This window comes from Adiantum capillus-veneris, chromosome 12, assembly GCF_014529385.1.
Source record: "Adiantum capillus-veneris isolate H3 chromosome 12, ASM1452938v2, whole genome shotgun sequence".
NCBI classification, from domain to species: Eukaryota; Viridiplantae; Streptophyta; class Polypodiopsida; order Polypodiales; family Pteridaceae; genus Adiantum; species Adiantum capillus-veneris.
In genome coordinates this window covers 114,232,140-114,252,103 of record NC_140942.1, presented here as the reverse complement: position 1 = coordinate 114,252,103, position 19,964 = coordinate 114,232,140, and the positions used below count along the sequence as shown (strand labels likewise).

The 19,964-nt window shown below is 42.3% G+C and overlaps 1 pseudogene; it reads left to right on the top strand.

Moving 5' to 3' along the window:
* Positions 1-6,479: 6,479 nt before the first annotated feature.
* On the top strand, positions 6,480-7,732 carry LOC147446345 (uncharacterized; annotated as a pseudogene).
* The last annotated feature ends 12,232 nt before the right edge of the window (positions 7,733-19,964 follow it).

Genomic DNA, 19,964 nt, shown 5'->3' with positions numbered 1-19,964 from the left:
ACCCTAAGTGAGTAGAATTCACTCATACATACAAGATTGTATTTACTATTTTGTTCTCATGGAAGCACTGAACAAGAGTATACTTCCATAAAGAAGAACGTAGAAATGAAAGCTGAGAGAGAGAGAGAGAGAGAGAGAGAGAGAGAGAGAGAGAGAGAGAGAGAGAGAGAGAGAGAGAGAGAGAGAGAGCACTTATTATTTGTTTTGCGCAAATCTTGTTACCCTAAGTGAATATAAGTCACTGAAATGATTTGATGTAGAGAGTATGCAAAAAAAGTGTTGATGAATTAAGAATGGAAGTAAGCAAGAGAGAGTTGGGAAGACCTTGAAATGTAGCAGGCAATGACTGCTTTACTATGCAATGGACAAAAGGAGAAGAGGAGGAGGACAAGGTAACAACACATATCAATGGGAGTTTTTGATGCAGGAACAGAGGGTTATATCGGTAAGATGCTCTTCAAAGTTGCACGTGTGGTTAACTGGTTGTTAGGAAAGTAGCGTGAAACGAATTGTTTAGCTGACTGAAGGTGGTTGGGGACCACATTAGAGTAATTTATTTCTATAGTCTCGAGTAGGCTGAGCACGTCAGCAATCTGTACGAACAGAATTCAATGGTGTTTTGTGGAGCAACTAGCCAGTACGGCGATGTCGATGGTGATTTGTCGATCGAGTGTATTCCAAGTGATGTAATGTGGATGCCATGGGGTAGGTGGTTGAACTGGCCATGGAATGAACTCACTCCATTTATGCATGTAGTGTCTGAGCACCTACTCTTGCAAATTTGGGTAAAGGTAGAATTGCAACTTATACATTGCAGTCTCAAATTCTGTCTGCTGCTCAATCAGATCAGTTGGAATTGGCCTACCCATTCTGAACAGAAAAAGAAAAAGCATGAAAAAAGCTCAACCACCTACTATATACTTGAGAAGTCTCATGCTTTGGTAATTTCCTAAGAGGTCTCACAATATCAGGTTGTTTGGGTTCTCTGTTTGATTTAATGTTAACCTTTGAAAAATTTGATTTAACATTTGTGGCATCTTATGTTATTTCATGAGGACATAATGTTGCAATAACTTGGTCGTGAGTACTGTCAATGATGCTCTTAGCAATATCGGCAAGGTTAATAGGACATTACAAAATCATAGCTGGTCGTAGCAGCAATTAGCACATCGGCAAGTTGTAGGCAAAGGTATGCAAGCGAAAGGGATGATGGATTGAGGGACTACCACATGCAGTTGAGGTATCTCCGGTCATGCCCTCTAATTATTTAACTACTCATATAGCCCGAACGTCCTGATCTCGACAGCCTCCTTTCCTAGGTAGCCTGCCGGCGAGCTTAGTACTGCGCTAGGCGAAATGATCATGTGGCTGCTGCTAATTAGCCTGCATCATTGTCAACGTCGCTAGCAGTGAGTAGCACCTGTATCAGATAAGCTTGCCATCATCATTAGATAGTCTCTACACTATCAGCTCCAGTAAGTAATTGAATCACTAATGATAAAGGCCCAGCTATAATGACCCGCTGGAATCGGAAGGTGAATAAGAACCGCTCAGAAAAGCAACCAACCAATACTGCTCCGACCGCTGCCAATATAAGGCCAGTTGCAATCAACAACCGTAGTTCGCGTGTCCATGACCAAATCAAAGCCAAGATTGTTGGTCGGATAGCTGCAGCAGCTCCTGCACGTGGAGTATTCCAATTTTGGATGGTCAAGCATGACCTGCGCCCAGCTTTGCAAAACAGTACTACAACGTCACAACAAGAAGCGGCCGCGCATGCACGGCAGAGGCATGCGAAGCCCAACAACAGGGGAGGCATCGGTATCTGCACGTCGTCGAAGGAGCATATTGTGAAGCACAACAATGAAAAAGGCAGCATTTATAATACCACAAAGGCAATGCGTCTACCGAATCCTCAATGTACTACACTGATGCAAGCTGGCGGACGCCATCCTGTCCTGCTGCATATCGTGCGTCAAGCAATAGTAGCAAGAGCATCTGTTGGGCCTCCGCCAGCTAAAGTAGCTGGTATTCATCGCGATGATCTTATTGCTGCGCCTAAACCTAAATCCAAGAGAGAGATCATGATGGGTAATAATGCTCAGCAACAGTATGAGTTGGCGGCCATACAGATCAGGACTCCCTTGGTTGTAACCAAAGAAGTGCAGGAATGGCCGCCCTTGGTGACAACATGCAGCAGTACCGACAGTACGAGGTTGCCCATGGTCACCATATCCAATCTGGAGATAATAGGATCTCTTGGCGAGGGAGGCTATGGGCAGGTATTCAAAGTCAAAAGGAATCATCAAAGTAACAACAGTGACGAGTTAGAGCTGCTACCTTGAAGGGCAGATCATATCATGGCCTGCAAGATCTTGGTCAAAGAGCTTTTTGCTCATGAAACGCACTGCAAGCACCAGCTTCGGCTGGCTGGGGTAGAGATCCGCATCATGCGGCGCCTATCCACTCGCGCGGTCGCAGCAGTAATGCCGATAGTGAGGCTACATAGCGTGCATCTGGCAGATGGAAATGGGAGTCCCTACGTAGCGATGGATTTGTGCGAAGGTGGAACGTCACTTGACATGATGAATGGGAGGAGGAGAAGGGGCTCTACATGACGTGCCATGAGGGGGCATTGGTGGTGAAGGCCATGGTCACCGCTCTCAGGTCCTTCCACAAAGAGAACGGAGTGTTGCATCTGGATGTGAAGCCAAATAACATTCTGCTGCAGAGGAGAGGGAGGCTAGAGACGGCTAAACTAGCGGACCTCGGGCTGGCGATAGAGCTGCCTGCGCTTCTGGGAACCTGGCTTTTGACGGCGTAGTTTTTTTTAGAGGTTTTCAGCCACGTGGGTTAATGAGAGGGCAGCATAGAGATTTTGGCTCCTACGCTAACGAAGTAACCACATCCTTGCCTTCCTATACAATGAGGTGTAAAATTTAGAATTCAAAACTGGATTCAAACTACCGTAGTCGCTAGCAAGATTATGAGTCATAACTCTAAGGACCTCACACCCAACCTAAAGGGCGCGATTCAACTTTTTTTTTAAAGTTCTTTTGCTTACATCACTTGCTTGCATGTCTCCTTTGCGAACTACCATTGCTCGCTGGTGTCGCCACCTTCCTCTCTCTACTCACCCACCACCTGCGATATGGCACCTGCTTCTCAATCCTCATCACTAGCACATTAAGTCTTCCTTGCCTTTGCTAATTAATCAAGAGTGCATCTTTTTCGATTTTGTGTATACTATTTTCCAAAATGTGTATTGACATACTCTACATACTGGCTCAAGTTAAAAGAAATTATTTTACTTTCTAGGATTCCCTCAGATATTCCTATGTCCCCCTCCACGTCAGCTACCCCTCTCCATGTCCACACTACCTGGCCATGACCCTCCATGCGTAGGCACCTAGTGACACAACTTATGCATGTGCCATGCCTCCTTCTGCTGCCAACCCCTTCTTGCGATACAAACATATACAGCACCCGCGTCTCAATTTTCTACAATGATAAACACAATATTGTAGCTGCCTGCAGAATTCGACGAGACACAAAAACAAGAGTCGCTTGCAACACTCCTAGAGAGAGAGAGAGTAGCCCCGCACTTGTCAACCTCCCTCTCCATATTCCCGTTGCCATGCCTCGTCACAGAAGCTGAGAACAAGAGAAGCATAGAGAGAGACAAAGATATAAATCTTTTGAACAAAAAGTCGCTCATCGACACCTCTTGTCCCTACGTGCCTCTTCATATGCTACAATGTCCATGCACGAGTCCGTGTGTGTGAGTGAGTGAGAAAACATGCGTAGACACTGCTCGCACTCGTGGTGCACGAGAGAGAGAGAGAGAGAGAGAGAGAGAGAGAGAGAGAGAGAGAGAGAGAGAGAGAGAGAGAGAGAGCTTACTTGGCTCTTGGGACTATAGTAAAACCCACCACCTATGGGCATTACCATGGGATGTAGCCCTTCTCAGAGAGAGAGAGAGAGAGAGAGAGAGAGAGAGAGAGAGCTTACTTGGCTCTTGGGACTATAGTAAAACCCACCACCTATGGGCATTACCATGGGATGTAGCCCTTCTCAGTACATGAGTGAATAAACCTTGGGTGAAACCCGGCCGTGAATACTCCTGGTTGCCTCTTCATTGCACCTTGCATGCGGCCTCACCATCTCTGCTAGAGATCTCCCAGCGCTTGGGTAACTGCGCGATATGCAGTTATGGTAACCTCCTCCCTCCTCTATTTAAAAGGTGAGGGCACATCTCTGCCCCTCACTTAGCTTTGGTTGTACTCTATTTGTTTGCAAAAAGTTAGTGACTGCGTATCTGAATCTCCACTGCATTGAAGCATGGAGCTCTCAACTCAAGTAACACAGGTCGACAACTCCTTTTTTTGGTTTGTTTCACCTGCTGTATGGCTATATGTTTATGCTGTGAAGGCTTGTTACTCTGAGAGGATGATTTTTTTCACAAATTTAGTAGGAAGCAATGGGTTGTTTCTTCCTGCAATGTTTTAATCCCAAACATGGGGGTGCTCTTCGTCGCGTGATTACTAATGGTTCACAACCTACTGTCAATGCTAAAAATTGGTTTTCGTTTAAAAAAATCCACCTAATGGGTCGGTGGTTTGATCACTGGGTTGGCTAGGGTTGTTGTTTTTTTGCCCTAGTAACCGGTACAAACAGGGATTTTTTTTTTCTTCTTGCCTACTAATCTCGGTTGCAGGATGGCAGGCTATCTAGTGCCTTGTTGCATGACTATTACTCTATAACGGGGTAAAACTCATGATATTTTATTGATGGAGAGCTTGGAAAAGTGGGGTGTTGCTTCACCCTCCGCACACCAGTAATGCATATTTTTTAGCGAGGAAGCATGCTGTCACTGTTTTAGAACATGGCTTTATATTAATGGCAATTCTTTACGTTCTGTCTAAAGGCTCACTAGCAGTTACTTGGCCCATTTACTTGGTTATTTGCTGTTAACTGTCGACTAATGCTTAGGAAGGATTGTGAAAAAAAGATGGTTTACCATTTACATCACTATGGTATTGGTTGTCGCCATGACTACTTCTGTGATGGTTCCCTAAAGTCTGGTAGTTACAATGCCTTTCGACTGCTGCATAGGCACTATGATCTTGTAAATTTTGGTGTAAATAGGGCCTAAACCTGCTACTTATGGGTGTTTTGATGGTAACACCACTTCTCTTGGTTATTAGTTGAATGGTTGAAACCATCATGAGGAAATTTCTACAATGATCTCCTGTGTATATTCTCATATGAGATTGCATATTGTGTAGCATTTAAATTCTTTTTTGGATTTTGCAAGGGCTTCTTGATTACCTGGGATGGCCAAAAGGATGATTAAGGTAGGTTAACTTACAAAATATGGTAAGTTCTAGTAACATGATGGGCCTAAAATCTTTGCCCAACCTTAAAATAAACATTAAACTAGCCTATGGCTAGATTGTGACTACTAAAGGAGATTTTTTATTTAAAACCTACTGCACTAACTAGTGCTTTCACTAAAAGATGAATTGTGACTAAATATGGGGGGATTCTGACACTTGGATTAGAAGGGGTAATGGCCTTCTAATCAAAATGATGTAAGATTCTTGTATAAATAAAAAAAAATTGGGTTCCTTTTTAAGAAATTAAAACATTTACTATGGACTAAGCTTGTACAAAGTTGAGAAATTTTTTTTGAGATCGACATGGATAACAACTGGTATAGTCTATTGATACCTGTAAAACACATCCAAGGCTAACATATCTGTTGTCTTGTTTGGATGGATGCACGTAAGGATTCTATTTTGTCTTGGAAGGTTTTCTTTGGCTTTGGTTAGCTGTCATACATTGGATTACACATTCACTTACTACTTGGGAAGTTCTTCTGTCACTTTGGATACTCGAATGAGGCTTCATTCTTACAACACTGTACAAAATTGATTCTAAGACTGAGTTACTTTTGTACTTATCATTTCATTTCTTCTAAAGCCAACTGTTTTTTGAATGTAAAAAGTTCAATTATGTCATATTATTTATGGTAAAACAGCTACACACACACACATATGTACACATGTTGAATATATTGCACACAACAATATGGTTTTCATTCAAAGCTTCTCGTTTGTCAAAATATGGTTATCCTTCAAAGCTTCTCGTTTGTCAAAAAATGGTTTCGATTTGCAAATTGGGTCATGTATTTCGTGCGTACACGGATAAGATTGACAAAAGTAGTCCGAAATTTTATTGTATGTTTATTAGTAAAATATTGATTTGTTGTGACGAAACATCGTCTTCACAGTATGTCTTCTCCACCTCGACCCATTGCTGGCATGCAAAGAGCTAGGCAAGGGGAGGCTGGTAAGTCTTCTAGGCCCTCTTGGGCAATGCATTTGCATTAGACACCAGTGGGAGATGAATTCAAGGAATGCGTTCCTCTTTTCCAGGATGCAATACCTTTAAAGCAGGTTTCCTACCTTGGTTTGATGGAGGAGGCTATGCTTACACCTCTTTTAAGTGGGAAAAAGCGATCAAAGGTAGAGATATCCTCGCAAGCACATACTCCAGCTGAGCAACCACATGTCACAAATGCAAACGCTCAACCACTAGTGAAGACACCATATAAAATCAGACAAAAGCATATAAGGGACAAAGTGCCATAGAAAAACGACAGTAATATGGGATGACAAAAGCACTTATACTCTCTGACATGTCTATGAGGAGCAGTGCTTACACATTAAGAACGGATAATTTTCGCCCTTAAGATTGGGAAGACCTAGTTTCTGCTTTAAATAGGGAGATCAATGGTAGCTTCAACCCGGAGCATGCAAGAAACCGTATTGACACACTAAAGAAGCTCCACAAAAAAGAGCTTTCCAAACAATGTTCTAATGGCAGTATCCCCAGCAATTGGCCCTTCTTTGACATGTTGGATGCTTTGTGGGGGAAGACTCCAAAGTGCTCAGGGATAGCTGGTGCACTTGACAGGGAGAGCCACATTCATGTATCCTCCACAATAGATGCACTTATAGACCTAGATGGTGCTGAGATTGACGGTAGCTCATATCAAAATCCACAACCAGATTTTGTGAATTTGGGCGACGTCTTTGGCAAGAAATTCAAGCAACCCAAAAAATATAGCTTGGGCACAATGGCCAAGACGATGGGTGATAGGATGAAATAGGTGTGTGAGGCATACGAGCGTGCAAAAGATAAGAAGACAACCACCTTGTGAGAGCTTGACACGTCTAGGATGCTACATGATGAGAGACTTGCAAGGATCAGAGAGGAGGAAGAGACCAAGCGCCACGAGATCTTCTTGGAGATTGCAAGATTATCTCTAAGAAGCGCGAGCAATAAGTTTATGTATATTCAAGGGGAGAAAATACGACCTTATTTGATCGTAGACTCAATATACAAAGCGAGGACATTCTTGGTAAAGCCATATCAATTGTAGACAGGGCAATTTTCATGTTAAAAGTGAGAGTTTGATAGGAAACTCTCAATGGAAGTGAAAAATGCCTTTGGTCTCTTGAAGAATAGATGGCGGATTTTACAAGATCTCAACATCGATCTTGCATTTCCGCCCATTGTGATAGGAGCATGTTGTTTCCTACAAAACTTTGTGCAAATCCAAGGCGAGACAGAGCCTCATGATCAACAAGATTTGCATCCCAACTCCAAAGAGCCGCTTCCCAATGATGACGATAATCCTGCTCATCGCGAGATGGCCTTATAGATAAGGGGGCAGCCTTATTCTGCCATAGCAGCTTGAGGGTTCAAAACGTAGCAGGTCCATGTACACAAGGTTGTGGATTCAATAAATATTCTTATTTTTCAAACTGATCCTGTTTTTTTGTTTCAACTAAGGTTTAAAACATGTATCCATAAAGCTTATGTCTAATTTCATGAAGTTGTGTTTTGTAGGAATTGATGATTATTCGGAGCCCGAGAATTGAGTCATGTCCTATAGGGTTGTAATTTTTTCCATGTAGCTTGCTTTATGGATGCGCAACACCTTTGTTTGTGTACTCCTACAAGGTTTTCATTGTGGTTCTCAAGCCGCAAGCAAGATTATGAGTCATAACTCTAACGACCTCGCACCCACCCCTGAAGGGCGCAATTCAAATTTATTTTTTATAGTTATTTTGCTTACATCACTTGCTTGCCTGTCTCCTTCACGAACTACCATTGCTTACTAGTGTTGCCACCTTCCTCTCTCTACTCACCCACCACCTGCAATCTGGCAGTGCTTCTCAGTCCTCATCACCATCACATAATTGACTGCTTTCCAAAATGTGTATTGACATACTCTACATATTGGATCAAGCTAAAAGAAATTCTTTTACTTTCTAGGATTCCCTCAGATATTCCTATGTCCCCCTCCATGTTAGCTACCCCTCTCCATGTCCACACTACCTGGCCATGACCTTCCATGCGTAGGCACCTAGTGGCACAACCTGTGCCTTTGCCCTGCCTCCTTCCACTCCCGACCCCTGCTTGCGATATAGACATATACAGTAGCCACATCACAGTTTGATGCAATGATAAACACAATATTGTAGCCGCCTACAGAATTTGACAAGACACAAAAACAACAGTCACCTGCAACACTCCTGCACACACACACACACACACACACACACACAGTAGCCTCGCATCTATCAACATCAATTTGTTTTTCTTTCAAAATCAACCACACATATTATGTTCACTTCCATATAAATTTGTCAATAAGATTTCATAAGGACTTCTACCTTGCCTACTTTCATCCACCCCCCTGCCCCTCAGCATTCTCTCTCTCTCTCTCTCTCTCTCTCTCTCTCTCTCTCTCTCTCTCTCTCTCGTGGTGCGCACATGGTGCAGCCACGAACGATGTTCAACCAGTTTTATATAACCTAGCCCACCAGGTTTTGGGGTAACGTGGAACGCTTCACTAACGTAGCCACCACAATGAACCTCCCCTCTCGACATGTTTGCGACGACCACACAGATCAACAGCAAATCTGTTTCTTTGACTTCTTGGCAGCGTTTTTCTTCTGCTTCAATATCCCTTCCTAGCTTGCAAAGTAAGATCTTCTTCTTCTTCTTCTTCTTCTTCTCTCTCTCTCTCTCTCTCTCTCTCTCTCTCTCTCTCTCTCTCTCTCTCTCTCAAGTCCCTGCTCCCTTTCGAGAGGAGCGGAGTACCTTTGATAGGTCTCCAATCCTGAGAAACAAAAACCAACAGACATTGCCTTAGCTACTACTTAGCCACAAGCATGAACCGTTAGTGAAGGATTGGTCATATCTCGTTATGGCGGAGCGTGACCACCATAACCCTATCTAAAAACTATCTATAATCAATTATACCTAAAGGTATACATCTTAGAGTGACCAACCTATGCGCTTTTTTTCCCATGTTTCAGAAGCACAACCGCCATGGTTCGTCTCTTTTAAGATTTATGAATTAAAAAAAAGAAAATTATAGCGTTGGAAAGTTACGCGACTCATCGAGTCCACCCGTCCATAGAATGATATCATGAGGGTATCATTCTCCCACTTTCCACAACACACTCACCCTTTTTTTTTTATATAATTACTAACACACTGTTTAAACATACATGTTCCTTTACTTTATTTATGATACTCGTTCGTTAAAACAACCCTTCAAACAGTATTACAAACAATAGTCAAACAAAAAGTCGTTCAATTTTAAACCAACAACCCTTGGATTAGGTTCACTTAAGAATCTCTACTTGCGTTATTATGTCCGATCGCTATATACATTATTCATAAAAACCCTCGTCATCCTGAGCGTCCCATATTGCTCGACAAGTACTCGTTGTGCTAATCTAAACGTACTCCCACCACAACAACAACGATGCCAATCTGGGCGTCATCCTCACGCCACGGCAAAACAAAACTGTAATATCTAGCTGGGCTAATCTGGGTGTAGTCCCACCACAACGTCAACGGTGCCATCCTGGGCGTCATCTCACGCCTCGGCAACTGCCACATAATGCCAGCGCTAATAAGTAGAGAGACTTGAGAGAAACCATATCGAAGGTTTTGGACAAACATTCTTTCCTATAGCAACCAGTTTAACCAGACATTCTTTCCTCCTTGTCAAACATATGCCGAGTTTCTTGTGGTTAAGCCCGTTGGTTTCGGTCCGTGTTTTCTTTTCATAAGGTAGCTAATATATTTCTGTGGTTTCGCATATGCAATGATGCATAACTTGAAGCTGCAATACTAACCTATACCATAGCTCCGATTGATCCGATTGGTGGAGACATAACATGTTCCGCAGGAGTTCCCCCGTTACTTGTACGAGCTTCATGATCATTAGCGCCTTGGGTTCTTGCACGCTTTAGAGCCATTTTTTTGTACTACATGTAGGTTATACACTTAGAACTTTAAATTGGTTCCGTAGTAATTTCCTTGAAATCTAAGGTCGTTTTTACATATAAGTAGCTTTGTTATTTTTCTTGAATATTACTTTACTAAAACTTTCTAAAGAGAGTCTGTAATTTGAACCCTCGCCAACTCGGATTCGCATTTAGTGTTATTGCACTGCACCTAATTTCTATAGATAAAAATCTTTCCTATTCTTAATTAATAAAAAATTAAGTGTGTAAACTACGAAATTGAAAGTTTAGAAATGCATTACTTTTATGCATGTCATTTATAATCCAATTCTAACTTCAATTTCTATACTTCAACTAAATCAATTTTTAGTATTATTCAAAATACTAATCAATCTAATTGACAATAAAATTGGTGAATGAGAATTTCATCATGCATAATAAGAGTGTGATGAGTACTCTTATGTATTAACTTTCAATTAGCTATGCATAAGTTAATAGATAAGATGTACTAACTAGAGAGAGTAGGTATACTTAGAGAGATTAGAGAAAGAGAGAACACACACACATCTTTTCTAGAGCTAATTGAATCTTACTAATTCATTAAAAAAATTAGAGTAAAAGAGAACACACACACATTTTTTCTAAAGCTAATTGAATCTTATTAATCCATTAGAAAGATTATAGTAAAAAAGAACACACACACACATCCTTTCTAAAACTAATTGAATTTTACTAATCTATTAGAGAGATTTGAGTACAAGAGAACATACACACGATCTTTCTAAAATCAATTGAATCTTACTAATCCACTAGAGAGATTAGAGTACACTACAAGAGGCTATTCATATTAGCGACGCTCACACAGCGACGCTCAAAAAAAAAAATCCCGGCGTCGCTATGAGCGTCGCAAATTTACAAAGAAATTTGCGACGCTCATAGCGACGCCAGCTGGGTAAAAAAATAACCGAGCGCGCCCAAAAACTTAGATCTCAGATCTGAGTTTTTCGGCGCCCTCAAGCAAGGAGCAGGTAACGCTCTCCCTCACTCTCTCTCTCTCTCTCTTTTTCTTCTCCACACACACACACACACACACACACACACGAGGAGAGGAAGGAGAGCCAGGTATGCTCCTTCCCTCTCCTCATTCTCATGTTCCCTTCCCCTCTTTCTCTCTCCCTCTCTCTCTCTCTCTCACACACACATAGTGTTTTTGAGAGAGAGAGAGAGAGAGAGAGAGAGTACAAACAAAAACAAAAACGCACACACACATACATAAACAAAGAATGCACACACACATTGAGAGAGAAAAAGAGAGAGAGAGCATGCATAAACAAAAAACGCACGCATTGAGAGAGGAAAAGAGAGAGAGAACATGCATAAACAAAAAACGTACACATTGAGAGAGGAAAAGAGAGAGAAAACATGCATACGATCCAAAAAAACGCACACACATTGAGAGAGAAAGAGAGAGAAACTAATTTAACGTCGTAGGAAACTAATTAAAATTAAAAGACCTAAAGATCTAGCCGACGAGGAGTTGAACTCAAGACCTATTATTCAAGAGGGAAATGGCATAATCAATCTATCATACTTGGCATGGGTGATAGAAAGGTTATACCATTTATCTCTTTTTATTGGCACACGCGCACACACACAAGAAGAAGAGAGTTATAACGTCGTAGGAAACTATCTTAAAAGACGTTAAAGATTAGGTTATATGTAGACTTACATTAAATTAGATTTAGGTTTATTTTTAACTAGATTTACGTTTATTTACGCTAGATTTAGATTTACGTTATATTAGATTAGATTTAGGTCTCCATAGACTGCGATGCCTGCATGAAGCGGGTGAAGAAAGCCCTCAATGGAATATAGGGTATTGCTACCTTCACTCATGGTGGGCTCCGTCGATCCAAAAGTACTGGTGAAATGTCTTCAGAAGATAGGGAAGAAGGTGGATCTTCAGGGCAGCAAGAGTCACTACATCCCCGACACAATGACCATCTAGACAACCTCTAGTCATTAGACTTACGTTAAATTAGATTTAGCTTTATTTTTAGTTAGATTTACGTTTATTTAGATTTACGCTTATTTACGTTAGATCGAGTCCACGCAAGAATTACTTACGGTTTAGGGTTTAGAGTTAGACGAACAGTGAAAAGATCTACTGTGAAAAGATGTTAAGATGCTGTGAAGTGCTACAGCTAGAGAAGAGGCAAAGGGGTTTTGTCCACTACATGCAGTATCATGTAGACGTGGGTGTGTAGATTTCTTGTACCCACAAATATAGGTATTGACCAATAAAGACGAGATTATAACCCGGTGGTTCTGATCTCCGTGCACCTCTAGACCGAGGTGTGCGGGGATTGGACATGACTAGAGAATGTGAGGTAGAGAGAGAGAGAGAGAGAGAGAGAGAGAGAGAGAGATAAGACGAAGAATGCCAATAGAATATTAAATTTGTTGTCCAGGTTATAAGTTTTTTATCCTCATTATGAGTAGCGACGAGGATGTGGGACCGTCCAACCGAAACACCTATCTCTCAACGAGGGTCTTATGTCCTTGTAATCAATGCAAGCATGCTGTGCGACGGACAAGACGTGTTTCTTTGCAGCACGTTCGCGAATTCGGCGAGTTCGATCCATCTATTATAGATCGAGTTGTTGCCAATTATAACTCGTCGGACTCTGACGCTGGCCAACAAGCAGCAATCTTGCAACCCAATAGACGTGTTCGTAGGCGCTTTGGTCAAGCAGCATATGTGAGGCCACAAGATGTAGCCTCTGACAGCTCGGGGGATGATCATGCAGAGCACATTCCCAACGAGGCAATGTTTGAGCCCGAGATTGATGAAATGATTGAGACGATCATGGATTCAGAAAGGCTTATCTATGATGATATGAAAAGTGAAGCCGATACGCCATTGTATAATGGAGCACGTATGTCTAGATTGAAAGCACTCCTGGTTCTTCTCAACATGCAGGCAAAGTTTGGATGGAGTGACACTAGCGTCACAGCGCTTTTCAGGTGATCTATTACAATTAGTTTACTTTAATAAAACTCTAAATGTATAATGATCTGATAGATTTTTACACGACTGTATCATATTTTTATGTTGTGTAGATTGTTAAAAGAGCACATACTACTAGCTGACAATGTGATGCCAGATTCCTGAGATGAAGCAAGAAAGATTTTGCGAAACTTGGGGATGGATTACAATTCTATCCACGCTTGTCCTAATGACTGCATTCTTTTCAGAGGGGAATACATAGACATGGAGAAGTGTCCGAAATGTGATTCCGAAAGATATCGAGTAGATCTCCACGGGACAAAAATTCCACAAAAGGTTTTGCGACATTTCCCTCTGCTTCCTCGTATCAAGCATTTCTTCGAATGTAAGTCCATGGCCGCCCTAGCATCATGGCATGAGGAGAATAAATCTTCGGATGGTGTGCTATGAATTCTTGCAGATTGCATAGCGTGGAAACATATAGATGGAACATGGTCGGATTTTGCCAGGGAAGCTCGAAATTTGCGCTTAGGCCTGGCTATGGATGGCGTAAATCCATTTGGTCAAAGATCAACATCTTACAGTGTATGGCCCGTTGTCATCGTCAACTACAACATTCCCCCGTGGTTGACTACGAAGAAGGGGCACCTATGGCTAAGCTTGATTGTGCCAGGGCGATATAAAGTGGGGAATATGGATGTGTATCTTCGTCCACTATTGGAAGAGCTACAACAATTGTGGATTGGCATAGAGGTGGTGGATATGAGCCGACACACAGGACGACGGAATGCTTTGATCAGAGGCATTCTAATGATGACTATCCCGGGCTAATCGAATGCTCAGGTGATCTATTGACACTCCTCACTCAGACACTGTAAATCTTGTTTTTTCCCATAGTTGATCTATTATCATGTGTATACATGCAGGGCTTCAAACAAGCGGATACAGAGCATGTGTCACATGTGAACCTAAACTGAATGCACGTAGGGCACCCTCACTGAAGAAGCAAATCTACGAAGGTCATCAAGCATATCTTCCAGAGAATCATGTGTTACGCGACGGCTTTTTGGGAAGAGAGCCACCAAGGATGTCTGCACAAGCATGGTTAGAGCAGAAGGAGATGTGCGATGACGGATTGCCTCCAGGGATGAAGAGACTATCTCTATGGTACGAGGACCATACTGGCCCCGACTCATGATCAATCACTTGCTCGATCCAATGCACATATTCAGAATGTGGGTAATCTACTATGGGACCATTTGACCGGCAAGAAAGATACTTTGGGAGCCAGAGTTGACCTTAGAAATGTGGATCGTATGGAGCAATATTGGCCGCAAACAGCGTCTGATGGATCGATAAAACTCCCTAAAGCACCATGGATTTTCACAGGAGCCCAAGAACGCAAAGTAAAAGAGACCATTCGATCTTTGCGGACCCCCACTGGCGTAATGCACTCGCTCTGAACGTGTTTTACTAAAGAAGGAAAGCTTACCGGTTTGAAGTCACACGATTGGCATAAAATGTGTCAGGTACGTTCATAGTGGACTTTAATATCATTGCATAAAATGTGGACTTTAATATCATTGCTGCACATACTTTACAGTTTATTTTACCGGTTGCCATTGAGGGATGTTTGTCTCTCGACATCCGTAACACTATCTACAAACTTGCAAAGCTGGTGCAATGGATCTCACAAAAGGAGATCAACGTAGACTCCATACCATTCGCCAAACTAAATGCTGCGGAGCTTGTGTGCATGTTTGAGAAACATTTTCCTACTACAATGCTAACCATTCACGTGCATCTTCTTGTTCACATAGTTGATGAGGTGGAAATAGCTGGCACAGTTCATTCCAGATGGATGTTCTTCTTAGAGCATTTCATGAAAACGCTTAAGGGATATGTGCGTCAAAAGGCACGTCCGGAGGGTAGCATGGCAGAAGGTTGGTTGGTATCAGAGTCCCTAGTGTACATTGGAGAGTGGCTAGACGGATTTGATAAATCCCGGGACACGCTATGGCGAACCATAGATGATGAGCGCATATCTGGGATTGTCATGTGCAATCTCGGTGTTGAGAAGAAGATGACGGAAGATCTAGAGGCTAAAATCAACCGATTTTGCATGCTTCACAATCCAGTGATGCAAAAGTGGATTTCACAATATGAGGATGCAAAGCAAGAGCGACAAAGAGCACGAATCGAGTGGAGACGGGGAAGACGACCACCGATGCACTATCCAGCGGTTCTGGAGAGCCTACCAACCTTCATGAGCTTAAGATGGTTGCACAACCAATTGAAAAGCGCACAACAATGCGGTGACGAAGTGACTGAAGAAGACTGGGAGTACTCTCGGGATTGCGCGACCAAGGTAAGTTTGCAATGTACGACTAGCAAGTGACTTTATTTATAAACGTTTGAACGGCCACTCATAATCTTTGTTCGTTGTAGTATAAGTCATACACAGCAGCATGGTGTAAAGGTCGACATTTTAGGGTGGAACGAATCGACAAAAAGCGTTTTACTCAAGATTGTGGAATCATGGCAAAATTTGAACAGTCTAGTCGACGACGTTCCTCTGATGCAGATCCTGTGGTGGCGGAACTCACTTACTTCGGCACGCTGTAAGAGATTTTGAGGATCGATTACAGAGGATTTTTTGTCGACTTGTTCGACGTGCAATGGTTCAAGATAATCATGGAGGGTCGCAACGCTACTGTGCGTAGAGGAGAGTCTGGTTTTCTTGAGGTGGATTCTACTAAGAAATGGACTGACCTAAGAGACACTTTCGTACTACCCGAGCATTGTGAACAAGTAAGTATGTAAATAGTTAACATCCCCCTTTTACAAGTTATGTGCTTGAAAGCTCTCATGTAAGTTATGTGGCTCTGGCAGGTAATATTTCATCCTACAAAGTCTACATCAAACTGGTGGTACGTCATAGAGGTAGCCCCTCGTAGTGCAAGGACGTATGAAGGCTACCATGTGCAAATCACAACGACATCAATGGAGGAGATCAGAGAAGATGCTCAATCAGAAGCCGCTGCGGTGGTGCCAGACGAGCATCAAGATGCTACTACTCTATATGGGGTGCATGCAGAGGAGCTACAAAATGAAACAAAGGATATGTGTTTAAACGGAGAGCTCTATATAGATATAGGAAGTTATGCTGAGTTATGCGAGGATGAGAGAGAGATCTCTTAAAGCCACAAATATTGTATTTGAACAATTTTGCTCCGTGTTGTAAAAGCTCTGGCTCTCTAAGTACCTTCCATGGTGTATAACGCTCTTTTCTACTCGCACTCACATCTTTTGATTGAAAATTCTGAGTTTTCGACTTGCCTCTTCTATCACTCAATTCATTGCGTCATTGTATTTATATGCGTCATTACGTCATTGTATTTAATGGTCTTTGCGTCATTGTCTACTCTATTTATTCAATATTCAGTTTAAATATTCGTGTGTTTAATGCAGGTATGGATGATGAGGAGTTTCTTTCTTCTTTGTCACCGCAGCAGAGACAGTGGTACGTGGAGCGTCATCGCGCGTTCCTACTCCATCCGCATCTCCCTCTCTTTCGGAGCATTCGGCGCGCTCCGAAGCTTCGGCGTCGACGAGACGAGCTTCACACTCGTCTAAACACCGGCGCTCTAGTGGTGGCGGTGGCGGTTGTTGTGGGGATTCCGCCACCGATGCCTCCACACCGCCTCGTGTTCGACGAAGCTCTTTACCCTCCCCTTCTTTGCCCGCCCCCACACCAGCCACAGCATCGCCATCTACGTCAGGTTTTGCACGGCTGACTGTTCCTAGAAGCTACACACCTCTACCTACTCCGCCAGGAGCCACCCCACTCGACACTCCTCACTTCGGGGCCCAGACGCCAGTGGAGACACCTGACGTCCGTACCCCCATCGACACGCCGCTAGAGACCCCTGCCGGGACACCCAGGTTCACGCGTCACCGGCCAGAGGGCTTGCTTTACTCCGTCGACATCAGCGGCGGCATCATCATGGATGATGACGGCAAGAAGGTGATCTCGCGCATGCATGGTCTTTGCTCTCAGCTGTTTAGACACTACATACTAAACAAATGGAGTGAAGTACCAAGTGATTTAAAAAACAAAGTCATCAGCATACTTCATGATGAGTTTCCCGTTCCAACACGGGATCAGCGCTTCAATGAAGACCTGATGAAGATTCGAATGCGCGAATACTGCAAACACAAGCGTTCCGAAGTGCAAAAAGCAATCAAAAATGGGTGGAACAGGCCAGATTGGCTGGCCAAAGAAGATTGGAAGAATGCGAAGAAAGCAGCGCGCGAGAATCCCGACAGGTGGAAGCAACAAAAGGATGCAGCCAGAGCGCGAGTAGAGGCAGGGAGCTCGTACCACTTGGGGAGCGGTGGATGGGCATCATTTGAGGCCGATTTTGTAAGTGTTTTCACATTGCTCTTTATGTTCGATAGTTTAAGGTTTATGAGTTTTTTAATTCTAACATAATAAAATCTTTGTATGTTTTGACAGTGGTCGATGACAGGACGTGATCCCACACCGTACGAGCGCGAGTACGCAGGCAGGAAGGGCTTAAACGCCCTGATGGACATTCTCAGTTCTCGCGGCGGCATGGTTAGTATTAGGGTTTACTCTTTTTTATTTTTTGTATTGTTTTATAAATGTCGTTATATGTTTATACTTACTGAAAGCTGTCTTATTGTCTTTTTTTGCAAAATCCGACAGATACGCCGCTTGGACGCGATGAGACGTCTGACTAGACGACGTCAGTTTAGCCGTAGCTAGATAGCATTAGTTTAGGGTTTCTCATAGCTTATGTATCATGAGACGGATTTTATACGTCTTTTTGAACCATGTATATTATTACATTTGTCACCGCAGTTCCTTTTGCCAATCAATTCTTTATGCCTATGATGTTGTACAATTGTCATTATTACATTTGCCAATCAATTCATTTTGCCTATGATGTGTACAATTGTCAATTTTGCAAACAATGTGTCTTGTGGGTGACTATTTTGGGTCTATTATCTACCCTTGCACTTTTTTTAAAAAAGTGAATCAAGTACAATATGGTTGATGGGTGGCAGGGCATTCAATGCCCTGCCACCAAAAAAAAAATCTCTAGGGCGTCGCTATGAGCGTCGCTATTTATGGCTCTGTAGCGTCGCTATGAGCGTCGCTATAGTCTTTTGTGTAAACGTCGCTATAACCGTCGCTATGAGCATCGCTATATAGCGACGCTTATAGCGATGCATATAGCGACGCCTATAACGACGCATATAGCGACGCTCTCGTAGCGACGCTCTTAGCGACGGTTTTAGCGACGCCGGGGGTTATAAAAACCCAGTGTATTTCCGTCGCTAACAGCGTCACAAGAGCACACAACCTCTTGTAGTGGTAAGAGATAACACATACACATCATTCCTGAAGCTAATTGAATCTTACTAATCTATTAGAGAGATTAGAATAAGAGAGAATACACACATCATTTCTAAAGCTAATTGAATGCTTAATTAATACGTACCTTACTAATTCAGTAGAATTTTTGCTCTCTTAGTGTTTTATGGACGCCGTCTCTCTAAGAGAAGTGACAGCACTTCGTGAGCGCTATAGAGACAATATTTATGTTTAAAATGTGAGTATGGATGCTCTATTAATAGCAGAAAAAAAAACGTCCAACTTTTGTTCCAAAAAAGAAAAATATAATTTTTTATAGAATTTTACTTTTTTTTAAAAATTCATACTCGCGTTTTTGGTCCTCTTGTGGTACCATCAGCTTGACCAATTTGTCCTCATCATCAAGAGATAAGGCCACACAACCCTCCTCATTAAGATTAATCAAGACTAACCTCTCCTTTTCATGTGACTATGTGTCCCACTTTGTCCCCTTTTATGTGAGTCCCAGTGAGTCCATGAGCCTTCATGTGTCCTCCATGTGTATCCTTTGACTTTATAATTATTTTGTCCCCTCCAATGTGAGTTTAGGTGAGTCCATGTGCCTTCATGTGTCGTCCATGTGTATCTTTTGACTTTATAATTATTTTATTTATTTCTTTAATGATAACTTACTTTACATTTTCAAGCTAAACTTTATAGTCTTAGACTAACTTTACACTAGTAAGAGAAAATTATACAATCAGTAAATAAGTATTGTAATAAATTAAACAGTCTTTTGTATAGCTAAACATGTCAAAATTTTGTAGCGTAAATTTTAAATTCTAGGTTTTCTCAACATACGGTTCATAATTTGAACTCGAATAATGAGTGATGGTTGAAAAATTCAAATGCATAATAGAACTTGTGTGAAATTCGGAAGTAGAGACCTTACTCTCTCTCTCTCTCTCTCTCTCTCTCTCTCTCTCTCTCTCTCTCTCACACACACACACACACACGTGCGCACGCGCATGTACACATGTTGAATAGATTGTAGCAATTTCATTGCTTTTTCCTTCATACACGCACAACAATATGGTTTTTATTCAAATCTTCTCGTTCGTAAAAATATGGTTTTCCCTCAAAGCTTCTCGCTCATCAAAAAATGGTTTCGATTTACAAATTGGGTCACGGATTTCATGCGTACAAGGATGTGATCGACGTGTCTAGCACT